We start from the raw sequence: 14,958 nt of genomic DNA, 5'->3' as shown, positions 1-14,958 counted from the left end.
ATTGTAGTAAGGTTGGTAATATGAGAGGTCTTCGGACTTACCATTTTTGTATTATTTTCTTTGAAAGAACAACTAGTGGGTTTTGAGTGCTTCTCCCCTATTTGGGAAGTTGGTCTGCCCGCTCCTCAGTGTGAGAGAGATTCTGAGAGCAGGTTCGAGTCCTCTTCCTCTGTACATAAAAACTGTTTAAAACTGTATAACACAATAGTGGTTTTGGAAAACTGGTTCATATATCCAAAAGTCAATGGCGAATGTGGCTATGTATATATTTATTTTGCCGTTCATGAATTTAAGACCTATTTCAGACAGTTAACCAAGTTTTTGCTGTCTTAGCTAGCCGTGTTAATGACGAGCTAACTAGCACCGTTGGTCTCTGCACTACAATGTCACGCCAGCTATTGCCAGCAGGTGATTTACTAGCAGGTGACTTATTGAAATATTAAGTGAATGTTTATTTTCTTACTATCTTAAAAGGTTTATATAAAAGGGTTGTACTTGTGCTCTGTATTTATGGATTAATATCACTTCACATTGAGGGTATGTATCAATAACGTTACTGTTGCTCCTATCTAACAGATATCTTGTGTCCTACCTAACCATGTATCACTACTGTTGCTCCTATCTAACAGATATCTTGTCTCCTACCTAACCATGTGTCACTACTGTTGCTCCTATCTAACAGATATATTGTGTCCTACCTAACCATGTATCACTACTGTTGCTCCTATCTAACAGATATCTTGTGTCCTACCTAACCATGTATCACTACTGCTGCTCCTATCTAACAGATATCTTGTGTCCTACCTAACCAGTGAACGTGTGGCTGTGACCGTCCTGTCAGTGCCTGTCATCACTGTTTGATTTATTTTACTGCAGGTATACTTTTCTGTATTTATTATTTTCTAAACACATCGCATGTATACTATACAATCACTTTGTGGATTCAGTCTGAGAGCAGTGAACATGTGACTGTCCTGTCAATGCCTGTCATCACTGTTTGATATCTTTTACTGCAGATAAAAACTGAGTCAACCTGAAGTGTGTGTGTCCGTGTGCCTTTCTTCTGGGGGGCTTTGTGAAGTTGGTTACACCAGGTGGCTGTACTACAGAAACACTGCTAATCCAACAATAGTGTTAGGTGCCTGTACTACAGAAACACTGCTATTCCAACAATAGTGCTAGGTGCCTGCACACTTGAATTAAAGGGGAACTACTCTCAAAAATCTAAATTTCTTCGATTTTTCCCAAACCTCAATTGTGGTCTCCTGATGTGGTTTAAGCATTGTTATGGACTTAGAACATACAATTGTATTGTTTTTCTGTTTAAAAAAAGTCATACTTTGAGAACAAAAGCCTGAATTCTTTTTTAGAAATTTTGAAACCTGTGAATTTCTGTCTGTTTCACTGTTTCAATAATAGTAATACTATTATCCTACTGAACAGTACAGCTTGGGTTGGTCTACTATTATTCTACTGAACTGTACAGCTTGGGTTGGTCTACTATTATCCTACTGAACAGTACAGCTTGGGTTGGTCTACTATTATCCTACTGAACAGTACAGCTTGGGTTGGTCTACTATTATTCTACTGAACTGTACAGCTTGGGTTGGTCTACTATTATCCTACTGAACAGTACAGCTTGGGTTGGTCTACTATTATCCTACTGAACAGTACAGCTTGGGTTGGTCTACTATTATCCTACTGAACAGTACAGCTTGGGTTGGTCTACTATTATCCTACTGAACAGTACAGCTTGGGTTGGTCTACTATTATCCTACTGAACAGTACAGCTTGGGTTGGTCTACTATTATCCTACTGAACAGTACAGCTTGGGTTGGTCTACTATTATCCTACTGAACAGTACAGCTTGGGTTGGTCTACTATTATCCTACTGAACAGTACAGCTTGGGTTGGTCTACTATTATCCTACTGAACAGTACAGCTTGGGTTGGTCTACTATTATCCTACTGAACAGTACAGCTTGGGTTGGTCTACTATTATCCTACTGAACAGTACAGCTTGGGTTGGTCTACTATTATCCTACTGAACAGTACAGCTTGGGTTGGTCTACTATTATTCTACTGAACAGTACAGCTTGGGTTGGTCTACTATTATCCTACTGAAGAGTACAGCTTGGGTTGGTCTATTATCCTACTGAACAGCACAGCTTGGGTTGGTCTATTATCCTACTGAACAGTACAGCTTGGGTTGGTCTACTATTATCCTACTGAACAATACAGCTTGGGTTGGTCTACTATTATCCTACTGAACAGTACAGCTTGGGTTGGTCTACTATTATCCTACTGAACAGTACAGGTTTGGTTGGTCTACTATTATCCTACTGAACAGTACAGCTTGGGTTGGTCTACTATTATCCTACTGATCAGTACAGCTTGGGTTGGTCTACTATTATCCTACTGAACAGTACAGCTTGGGTTGGTCTACTATTATCCTACTGAACAGTACAGCTTGGGTTGGTCTACTATTATCCTACTGAACAGTACAGCTTGGGTTGGTCTACTATTATCCTACTGAACAGTACAGCTTGGATTGGTCTACTATTATCCTCCTGAACAGTACAGCTTGGGTTGGTCTACTATTATCCTCCTGAACAGTACAGCTTGGGTTGGTCTACTATTATCCTACTGAACAGTACAGCTTGGGTTGGTCTACTATTATCCTACTGAACAGTACAGCTTGGGTTGGTCTACTATTATCCTACTGAACAGTACAGCTTGGGTTGGTCTACTATTATCCTACTGAACAGTACAGCTTGGGTTGGTCTACTATTATCCTACTGAACAGTTCAGCTTGGGTAGGTCTACTATTATCCTACTGAACAATACAGCTTGGGTTGGTCTACTGTTATCCTACTGAACAGTACAGCTTGGGTTGGTCTACTGTTATCCTACTGAACAGTACAGCTTGGGTTGCCCTACTATTATCCTACTGAACAGTACAGCTTGGGTTGGTCTACTATTATCCTACTGAACAGTACAGCTTGGGTTGGTCTACTATTATCCTACTGAACAGTTCAGCTTGGGTAGGTCTATTATCCTACTGAACAATACAGCTTGGGTTGGTCTACTATTACCCTACTGAACAGTACAGCTTGGGTTGGCCTGACTGCGGAAGACCAATATGGGATTCCACAGTCAGTATATCACTGTTTCTCATGCTTTTCACACAGGGTGCCTTTCCTTCTCTGGGCCGTTTGGAAAATGTTTTACTAAATTAGAGTACTGTGTACCCACTTCTCCAGGCACCACTACACCACTGACCTACACAACAGCTTTCCACATATCAGTATTTAGTTTGGAAACTTTCAAAAGAAATGCTGGTATAAATAATACAATATTAAAATATATCAAATTATCCATTTATTTGTTTCTAAAGTGGTTGCAATGCTGTGAAAAACAGTTGTATTGAACTACAGTGCTACAATAATCGATATTGTCAAAATTGAGCTTGTCTTTGCAAGGGGACTCTTATTTAGGAGAAAAAATATATATATATATTTTTTAATTTGTTTATTATTATTATTTTTTAAATATTATTATTTTTATTTAGATAAATTATTTTATTTGTATTTATTTCACCTTTATTTAACCAGGTAGGCAAATTGAGAACACGTTCTCATTTACAATTGCGACCTGGCCAAGATAAAGCAAAGCAGTTGGACACATACAACAACACATAGTTACACATGGAGTAAAACAAACATACAGTCAATAATACAGTGAAAAATAAGTCTATATACAATGTGAGCAAGTGAGGTGAGATAAGGGAGGTGAAGGCAAACAAAATATATATATAAATAAATATATAAAAAAGGCCATGGTGGCGAAGTAAATACAATATAGCAAGTAAAAAAAAAAAAAACACTGGAATGGTTGGTTTGCAGTGGAAGAAAGTGTAAAGTAGAGATAGAAATAATGGGGTGCAAAGGAGCAAAATAAATAAATAAATACAGTAGGTAAAGAGGTAGTTGTTTGGGCTAAATTATAGATGGGCTATGTACAGGTGCAGTAATCTATGAGCTGCTCTGACAGCTGGTGCTTAAAGCTAGTGAGGGAGATAAGTGTTTCCAGTTTCAGAGATTTCAGAGATAAATAATCTGCTGTTATGCTGCCAACATATTATCCTGTTGCTAGCAGAACGGTAATATAGGCGTTTAACTTTGAATGTTTGTACGGTGTGCTGCGAGGTACAAACTGCACAGAAATATAGAGAGGAGATCAATATGAGGTTCTTTCCACAAGGGGGCGACAAATGCCAGTTAATATTCCAGAATAGAGCACCACAGAATTTATAGGCTCCCTTTGACAACGGTCAATTTGGAGATCCTCAGACCTGGGTCAGGGGATTGCGTCTCGAAAGTCTTTCCTGCTTCCCGAAGTGTGCACTCGTTCACCACACCCCATAAAGTGTAAAAGCATTGGATTGTTGTAGTAGGCATAGGTTATAAAATTAGTTTCCATACTGTAATGACCTGACTAGATCATAAATGAACAATCGTCCAGACAGAGGATTGAGTTTGCGAATTGACGGTTTATTGAACCAACTTTACACAGGCTACTGTTTGGCCGTAGCCCACGCCAAATACATGACAGATAACCCACATGCCAATCGTGACCTTCTCTTGTGAAGTCCAGGCGTAAGAGAGAGAACAATAGCTAAACCTGGTCTTACTTTCCAATGCTCCGTCTCCCTGCCCAACCCCCCTCCACGCCACTCCGCCAACCACCAGGATGCCCGGCATCAGAACATTCGAGGCATTCCCGTGATTGGCAGATAGCAGGTTGATTGACATGTCGGACCCCGCGAACACTGGGTCCTGGTCAGTACAACACAACCACCTACTAGCCTAACACATAACACACAGATGTCTGTGCGGGTCGCTACAATACTTATTATTTCCATGTCAAATCCTATCCATGAAGGGAATTGAAGAAGTGCACACTTTGGGAGGAAGGAGAGATTATTGGGGTACAGACCAGGTATGCAGACGTTTCCCCAGCCCAGCACCACTTCAACAAATACCAATCAATCAATATATCATCAAATCCTTTATGATTAGACAATTTCACTTCAGGCGTTTCAGTGGTGGTCTGGAACAAAATCCTGCAAAGCCTGTATCTCTCCAGGGTTGGTGGGTGACTATCTCTCCAGGGTTGGTGGGTGACTGTATCTCTCCAGGGTTGGTGGGTGACTGTATCTCTACAGGGTTGGTGGGTGACTGTATCTCTCCAGGGTTGGTGGGTGACTGTATCTCTCCAGGGTTGGTGGGTGACTGTATCTCTCCATGGTTGGTGGGTGACTGTATCTCTCCAGGGTTGGTGGGTGACTGTATCTCTCCATGGTTGGTGGGTGACTGTATCTCTCCAGGGTTGGTGGGTGACTGTATCTCTCCAGGGTTGGTGGGTGACTATCTCTCCAGGGTTGGTGGGTGACTGTATCTCTCCAGGGTTGGTGGGTGACTGTATCTCTCCAGGGTTGGTGGGTGACTGTCTCTCTCCAGGGTTGGTGGGTGACTGCTGGACCCTGATCAGACATGGAGTAGTTGGCTCTGCATTTACACTCACAGCACACCCACCTATCACCACACACACACACACACACACACACACACACACACACACACACACACACACACACACACACACACACACACACACACACACACACACACTTACACTTAACGGATGTAAAATGGCTAGCTAGTTAGCGGGTACGCGCTACTAGCGTTTCAATCAGTTACGTCACTTGCTCTGAAACCTATAAGTAGTGTTGCCCCTTGCTCTGCAAGGGCCGTGGAGCGATGGGTAACGATGCTTCGTGGGCGACCGTTGTTGATGTGTGCAGAGGGTCCCTGGTTCGCGCCCGTGTCGGGGTGAGGGGACAACGTAAAGTTATACTGTTACACACACACACACACACGACAACAATACATCATAGTCTATGGAGGATAAATAACTACACACCAGGACAACAATACATCATAGTCTATAGAGGATAAATAACTACACACCAGGACAACAATACATCATAGTCTATGTGGAGGATAAATAACTACACACCAGGACAACAATACATCATAGTCTATGTGGAGGATAAATAACTACACACCAGGACAACAATACATCATAGTCTATGTGGAGGATAAATAACTACACACCAGGACAACAATACATCATAGTCTATGTGGAGGATAAATAACTACACACCAGGACAACAATACATCATAGTCTATGTGGAGGATAAATAACTACACACCAGGACAACAATACATCATAGTCTATGTGGAGGATAAATAACTACTCACCAGGACAACAATACATCATAGTCTATGTGGAGGATAAATAACTACACACCAGGACAACAATACATCATAGTCTATGTGGAGGATAAATAACTACACACCAGAACAACAATACATCATAGTCTATGTGGAGGATAAATAACTACACACCAGGACAACAATACATCATAGTCTATAGAGGATAAATAACTACACACCAGGACAACAATACATCATAGTCTATGGAGGATAAATAACTACACACCAGGACAACAATACATCATAGTCTATGTGGAGGATAAATAACTACACACCAGGACAACAACACATCATAGTCTATGTGGAGGATAAATAACTACACACCAGGACAACAATACATCATAGTCTATGTGGAGGATAAATAACTACACACCAGGACAACAATACATCATAGTCTATGTGGAGGATAAATAACTACACACCAGGACAACAATACATCATAGTCTATGGAGGATAAATAACTACACACCAGGACAACAATACATCATAGTCTATGTGGAGGATAAATAACTACACACCAGGACAACAATACATCATAGTCTATGTGGAGGATAAATAACTACACACCAGGACAACAATACATCATAGTCTATGGAGGATAAATAACTACACACCAGGACAACAATACATCATAGTCTATGGAGGATAAATAACTACACACCAGGACAACAATACATCATAGTCTATGGAGGATAAATAACTACACACCAGGACAACAATACATCATAGTCTATGTGGAGGATAAATAACTACACACCAGGACAACAATACATCATAGTCTATGTGGAGGATAAATAACTACACACCAGGACAACAATACATCATAGTCTATGTGGAGGATAAATAACTACACACCAGGACAACAATACATCAGTCTATGTGGAGGATAAATAACTACACACCAGAACAACAATACATCATAGTCTATGTGGAGGATAAATAACTACATTGATGTCTTATCTTCTCTCTTTCTGTTTGTTTGTAGTTTCTCACTGTTTGAATTAGCATGTGTTATTATTAGCCCCTCATCTGTGTGAGAGAGAGAAAGAGAAGAGTCCCCTAAGCAAGCTGGACCTGGTGCTCTGTTCACAAACAGACCCCACAGAGCCCTAGGACAGCAAACATAGACCCAACCAAATCATGAGAAAACAAAAAGATAATTTCTTGATACATTTGAAAGAATAAACAAAAAACAGAGCAACCTAGAATGCTATTTGGCCCTAAACAGAGAGTACACAGTGGCAGAATACCTGACCACTGTCACTGACCCAAACTTAAGGAAAGCTTTGACTATGTACAGACTCAGTGAGCATAGCCTTGCTATTGAGAATGGCCGCCGAGGGCAGACCTCAAATCAAATCAAATTGTATTAGTTATGATCCCCTAACCAACAATGCAGTTTGAAAAAATATGGATAAGAAATGAAAGTAACAAGTTTTTGAAGAGCAGCAGTAAAATAACAATAGCAGGACTATATACAGGTGGGTACCTGGCTCTCAAGAGAAGAAAGGCTATGTGCACACAGCCCACAAAATGAGGTGGAAACTGAGATGCACTTCCTAACCTCCTGACAAATGTATGACCAGTTAATTCATACTGTATGTTGTAGTCTGTCCAAGAGGGGAATCACACAGACTGATCTCAGTTAATTCATGCTGTATGTTGTAGTCTGTCCAAGAGGGGAATCACACAGACTGATCTCAGTTAATTCATGCTGTATGTTGTAGTCTGTCCAAGAGGGGAATCACACAGACTGATCTCAGTTAAAAACTTCTACTGGGTCACAATCCCGGATCCGGGAGCATCCTCATCAGTAAAAAGCTGACTAGCATAGCCTAGCATAGCACCACAAGTAAATACTAGCATATAAATATCTTGAAATCACAAGTCCAAGACACCAAATGAAAGATACACATCTTGTGAATCCAGCCATCATTTCCGATTTTTAAAATGTTTTACAGCGAAAACACAATATGTATTTCTATTAGCTAACCACAATAGCAAAAGACTCAACCGCATATTTTCACCATTTTTTTACCGCATAGATAGCTATCACAAAACCGACCAAATAGATATAGAATTAGTCACTAACCAAGAAACAACTTCATCAGATGACAGTCTTATAACATGTTATACAATAAATCTATGTTTTGTTCGAAAAATGTGCATATTTCAGGTATAAATCATAGTTTTACATTGCAGCTACAATCACAAATATCACCAAAGCAGCTAGAATAACTACAGAGAGCAACGTGAAATACCTAAATACTCATCATAAAACATTTATGAAAAATACATGGTGTACAGCAAATGAAAGACAAACATCTTGTGAATCCAGCCAATATTTCAGATTTTTTAAGTGTTTTACAGCGAAAACACAATATAGCATTATATTAGCTTACTACAATAGCCTACCACACAACCGCATTCATTCACCGCAAAGGTAGCGATCGCAAAAAAACAGCAAAAGATATAAAATTATTCACTAACCTTGACAAACTTTATCAGATGACAGTCCTATAACATCATGTTACACAATACATATATGTTTTGTTCGAAAATGTGCATATTTAGCGGTACAAATCGTGGTTTTACAATGTGAATACGTAGTCAAAATGCACAAAATTGTCCGGAGAAATCTTGGACAGTCACCTAATCTAATCAAATAACTTATCATAGACTTTACTAAAAAATACATGTTGTACAGCAAATGAAAGATACACTAGTTCTTAATGCAACTGCTGTGTTAGATTTTTAAAAATAACTTTAGTACGACATACAGCTTACGTTATAGCGAGACAGCGCCCAAAATAAGGGCGGAAAATATGACTAAACATTTAACAGAAATACGAAATAACATCATAAATGGTTCCTACTTTTGATGAGCTTACATCAGAATATTGTACAAGGAGTCCTTTGTCCAGAATAATCGTTGTTTGGTTTTAGAATGTCCTCTTCTCCTGTCGAATTAGCAACCAAAGCTAGCCATGTGGCGCAAACGTGCCCAACTTCACATGACGCAAAGAAAAGAAAATTCCAAAAATCTCAATAAACGTTCAATAAACTGATATAACTCGGTTTAAAAAAACTACTTTATGATGTTATTATCACATATATCAAATAAAATCAGAGCCGGAGATATCTAACGTCTATACCGAAAGCTTTTCAGAACGCAATCTGGGGTTCCTTCTCGCGCCTTCCAAGACAATGAAAATTCCAGACACGTCATTCCAAAAGCTCTTGTTCGGCCTAAGATCAAGCTAGACACCCCATTCCACCTCTCACTGCCTGTTGACATCTAGTGGAAAGCGTATGCAGTGCATGTAGATCCATAGATTTCAGGCAAATTAATAGGAAGGCCCTGGAACAGAGCCTCGATTTCAGATTTTTCACTTCCTAACAGGAAGTTTGCTGCACAATGAGTTCTGTTTTACTCACAGATATAATTCAAACGGTTTTAGAAACTAGAGAGTGTTTTCTATCCAATAGTAATAATAATATGCATATTGTACGAGCAAGAATTGAGTACGAGGCAGTTTAATTTGGGCACGATTTTTTACAAAGTGAAAATAGCGCCCCCCTATTGACAAAAGGATAATTCATACTGTATGTTGTAGTCTGTCCAAGAGGGTAATCACACAGACTGATCTCAGTTAATTCATACTGTATGTTGTAGTCTGTCCAAGAGGGGAATCACACAGACTGATCTCAGTTAATTCATACTGTATGTTGTAGTCTGTCCAAGAGGAGAATCACACAAGACTGACAGCCTGTAATTTTATTAAAAGCATTCAGTTGATTACATGGCTGTTTAGAGAGCAACACCATAATAGTAATCTACTTCATAATCAATAATCTATATCATAACATTTATAATCAATTCAATTATTATCTCTAGACTACTCACAACATTCAAACAATAATCTACACCCCTTTATCCATTTTCTTTTCAAAATACAAAGAATGACCAGATGATTATAATAATACATGAACTAATAATGGAGACACTAAATAAGATAAAGAATCTAAGAGACACTAAATAAGATAAAGAATCTAAGAGACACTAAATAAGATAAAGAATCTAAGAGACACTAAATAAGATAAAGAATCGAAAAGAACACTAAATAAGATAAAGAATCGAAAAGAACACTAAATAAGATAAAGAATCGAAAAGAACACTAAATAATATAAAGAATCGAAAAGAACACTAAATAAGATAAAGAATCGAAAAGAACACTAAATAAGATAAAGAATCGAAAAGAACACTAAATAAGATAAAGAATCTAAGAGAACTCTAAAGACATGAAGACAAAAGCAAAAAGCATTCTGGAACACAAAACGGACGTAATTTAAAAAAATCAAAACCCCATGTTACCCAGACCCCATGTTACCCAAACCCCATGTTACCCAAAACCCCATGCTACCCAAAACCCCATGTTACCCAAAACCCCATGTTACCCAAAACCCCATGCTACCCAAAACCCCATGCTACCCAAAACCCCATGCTACCCAAAACCCCATGCTACCCAAAACCCCATGTTACCAAAACCCCATGTTACCAAAACCCCATGTTACCAAAACCCAATGTTACCCAAACCCAATGTTACCCCAAACCCAATGTTACCCCAAACCCAATGTTACCCTTGTGGTAAGAAACAAACTAAAAGGAATAATGGTGGTTGCAGTCACTCCTTTTAGATTCCTTCCAAGGTTCTAGAAAGATAAACTAATTCTGAACTTGTTATTAAAATTAGAACCACTTCAGGTTTGTCACCACATTTTAAACACCAGTCCACTGCTGACCATCGATTTAAAACACAAAACTGACCTAAGATCAGCATGTAGGATCAGCTTCATTCTACTCCTACTCCGTCCCCTGGGCTGCTCTCTCCTCTCCCGGTCCAGCTTCAGCTCTGGAGCTCAGAGAGACCATCTCCATGGCATTGACATCAAGATCCATGCTGCTCACCCTGTTCACTCTCTTCTGCCTCCTGGTGGGCTAGGGAGACACAGCACCAACAGTCAGACATTTACTCTCTAGTATCTCCATTCTCTCCCTCCCTCTCCTCCTCACCCTCTCCCCCTCACCCTCTCCCTCTAGTTTAAATGGCTTGTAACGTCTGAGTAAATGTCTTTACCTTGTAGTACAGGTAGGAGGTGGTGATGGCTGTCAGTAGGAGCAGCAGCACTACAACGTGTCTGATGATGAAGGCTGGCAGAGGAGAGGCTGCAAACAGAAACACCTTTGATGAGGGGACTGATCATCATCACATAGATCTGTGGGAAATCTGTCAATGACAAAGTTATAAGTCTGGTTCATGTTCAGTTACCTGTGATGGTGAGGGAGAGGAGCTCACTCTCAGAGGAGACGTTATGAGAGAAAACATAAACACAGCTGTAGGTCCCTTGGTGGGAGTCATCTGCAGCAGGGAAGAGGAAGGCAGCAGAGTGATTGACAGCTGGCTGGGTCTGGGTTCTGTTGGAGCCGGTGAACGTGAGGAGGAAGGAGCCTCCTGGGTACTGTGGCTGAGTGGAGCAGGTGATGGTGAAGTTGTAGCCCCTGAACATCTCGGGCCCCTGGTGGCCCCTGGAGACCCCTCCCATTGAGTCAGTCAGGGAGATATCAGGCTGAACCAGGAGATCTGTAACAATAAAAGAGAAGAAGAAAAACCTCTTCAACTAGTTTCCTATAGATATGACAATAACATCAGCATGTAACAGTGCTAGCCACCCTCCCTCACAGGGCAACATGAGTAGTGGGCCTACAGTCACTGAGACAACATATGTTGATATCAGGCTTAAGCAGGACATCTGGAACAAGAGGAGAGAAAAAGAAAACGCTCCTCAACTACTTTCCTCATTTAGATATGACAATAACATGACATGTGACAGTGGTAGTGAGTAGAGACGTTCACTGAGAACACTCAAGTACAAAAGCATTCTGGGATATTTAAGTTGCATTTGATTCCTACTTGACTGAGTGATCTATTTAGCAAAGCAGACTGACAAGCTAAACTGTCATCATGAGAGGTGCAGAGGAAGTTGTATGAATGAAGGAAATCAGTTGAATATAATTATAATATGTTGATATTTCCTGAGCAGATCACTGTGAGTCCAGGAAGGAGATATAATACATGGACAAAAAGTATGTGGAACTCAGCAGTGAGTTTTACAACAGAGGATTATTTTTACGCTCTACGTGGTTCAACACTCGGCGGTCCGTTCTGTCAGCTTGTGTTGTCTACCACTTCACGGCTGAGCCGTTGTTGCTCCAAGACGTGCCACGTTTAAAGTCACTGAGATCTTCAGTAAGGACATTTGACTGTGTTTGTCTATGGAGTTTTCATGACTGTGTGCTCGATGATACACACATTAGATTTTATATCCCTGTCAGTAACAGGTGAGGCTGAAATAGCCGAATCCACTGATGTCCACATACTTTTGGCCATATAGTGTGTCTTGTTATTACCTGAGCAGATCACTGTGAGTCCAGGATAGAGATCATACAATCTGGAACACTCCCTCAATGAAGATTCAGGACCATCACAGTAAACTCCAAACCCTCCAGTGGTGTTTCCAGGAAGTACTGAAACAGTGGAGCCACAACCCAGCTGTCTACACACTACTGCAGCTACATCCTCCTCGTACCAGTCTCCAGGTCCCACAATCCTCCACTCTCCCTGGTCGTACCACTCCACTCCACCTGCACAGCGACTGCCTCCTCCTACCAGCCTCACATCATCAGGCTCTGAGAAAAGAAAAGAGAGAGACAGTAATCTTACTATTTTCTCACTAAAACACACCTATATTGTCTCTCATATTCTTCACTCCAGGTGAGAAACAATGTTGATTGAGTGACAAACTGTTTCTTACCTGAGCAGGTGAGTCCAACAGCATTACCAGGTAGGCAGGTGTTGTGTTTTCTGTCTGAGGTGTCACAGTCCAGGAGAAGGGACTCATTGCCTTTACACTGGAACTCTTTATCCCAGGTCTGACCCTCACCTTCTCCATAGAGCCCCCCCTGTAGAGCTGCAGGAGCCCCACAGCCAACATCCCTACAGACTACCTCTGCATCCTGCCGGTCAAAGTCAGCTTCACACACTGAGGCCCAGGACTGATTGGACTTCACCTCCACTCTCCCAGAGCAGAGACCAGCTCCATCCACAAGCCGCACAGACTCTGGAGAAAAAGAGTTGGTTGAACATTCAATCAGTTTTGTTGATGACACTGTCAAGGACTAAACACAAATATGTTGGATAAAAGATTGTAGTTTGCTATGTTTGATACTGTAAGAGGTAGAAATGGGTTCTTAGTCACTCAGGATTGGGTTGGGAATAATGCAGGCAGGAGACAGGAATAAGTTCACTTCACTTTATAGAAAATAAACAGCTGGACATCCATCAGGCAGCTTCACTTCAGTACCATCTGAACTACAATGATCTGCCCATGAACATCTCCCATAAACCAATATGACAAACACAAATATAATGTTTAAATACATCTGACATCTCTCCCTCTATTTAAATGAAATAAAAACACATAAAACATGATACATGGTAATATTGTATAATGTATAAATAAATCTCTCAATATTACCAGTCTCTTACCTGAACAGGTCACATGATGATAATATCCACCATCACAGACACCAGGTCCTCCTATGATGCCACACTGTCTAATATAAGACTCATCTCCCCTACATCTCAATAGTCTGACTCCTCTTCTTCCATCTTCAAACAGAGGTCCTCTAGATTCAGCTACAGGATTCCCACAGTCCAGCTCTCTACACACAACCTTAACCTCTATCATCATTCTCCACCACATAAAACATAGACCTGACCACTCTCCTCTGCAGAAGACTTCCACTGTCCCAGAACAGGAAGTGGTCCCATCCACCAGTCTGACTGAGTATTCAGCTGTAAACAGCAGAGAGGAAAACACAGTGGTGAGGACAGATGATGACAGTGATTCTGTTATTCTAACAGCAGTAATGCTTTGTGGTTGACAAGTATTAGTAGTTCCATAAAACACTACTTGTTATTGGGTTTTAGAATGGTTTGTATGGACACATGAATTTCTTCATGTGGTATAATAAAGTTGACTAATATTGAACTGCTATAATCCCTGTAGATTTATACTCTACCTACCTGGTGGACTGACGCTTTGAGCCTGGAGATCTGAGGAGAAAGAGAGAGACAGAGGAGTAAGGGAGGAGTCAGAGGAAGAGAGAGACAAAGGAGAAAGGGAGGAGTCAGAGGAAGAGAGAGACAGAGGAGAAAGGGAGGAGTCAGAGGAAGAGAGAGACAAAGGAGAAAGGGAGGAGTCAGAGGAAGAGAGAGACAGAGGTTAAATGAACATCAACATGACCTTTCATGATGTGATGGGAAGACAGGCTTATCGTTGGTATGGTGCAACACCCATGTGTACATACAACACCCATGTGTACATACACTATATATACAAAAGTATGTGGACACCCCTTCAAATGAGTGGATTCTATTTCAGCCACACCCCTTCCTGATAGATGTATAAAATCAAGCACTCAGCCATGCAATCTCCATAGACAAACATTGTCAGTAGAATGGCCTTAATGAAGAGCTCAGTGACTTTCAACATGG

General features: G+C 40.6%; 1 long non-coding RNA gene across 1 annotated transcript; it reads right to left on the bottom strand.

Annotated features, from left to right (window-relative positions):
* Window positions 1–13,471: 13,471 nt before the first annotated feature.
* LOC120040206 lies at window positions 13,472–14,514 on the bottom strand. Its single transcript, XR_005475589.1, has 3 exons — window positions 14,488–14,514; window positions 13,948–14,256; window positions 13,472–13,519 (listed from the first exon to the last, which is right to left on the bottom strand). It is a non-coding gene; the product is annotated as an uncharacterized LOC120040206 (long non-coding RNA).
* Window positions 14,515–14,958: the final 444 nt, after the last annotated feature.

Source organism: Salvelinus namaycush, unplaced genomic scaffold (genome assembly GCF_016432855.1).
Source record: "Salvelinus namaycush isolate Seneca unplaced genomic scaffold, SaNama_1.0 Scaffold336, whole genome shotgun sequence".
Lineage (NCBI taxonomy): Eukaryota > Metazoa > Chordata > Actinopteri > Salmoniformes > Salmonidae > Salvelinus > Salvelinus namaycush.
This window is presented reverse-complemented; position numbering and strand designations above follow the sequence as displayed.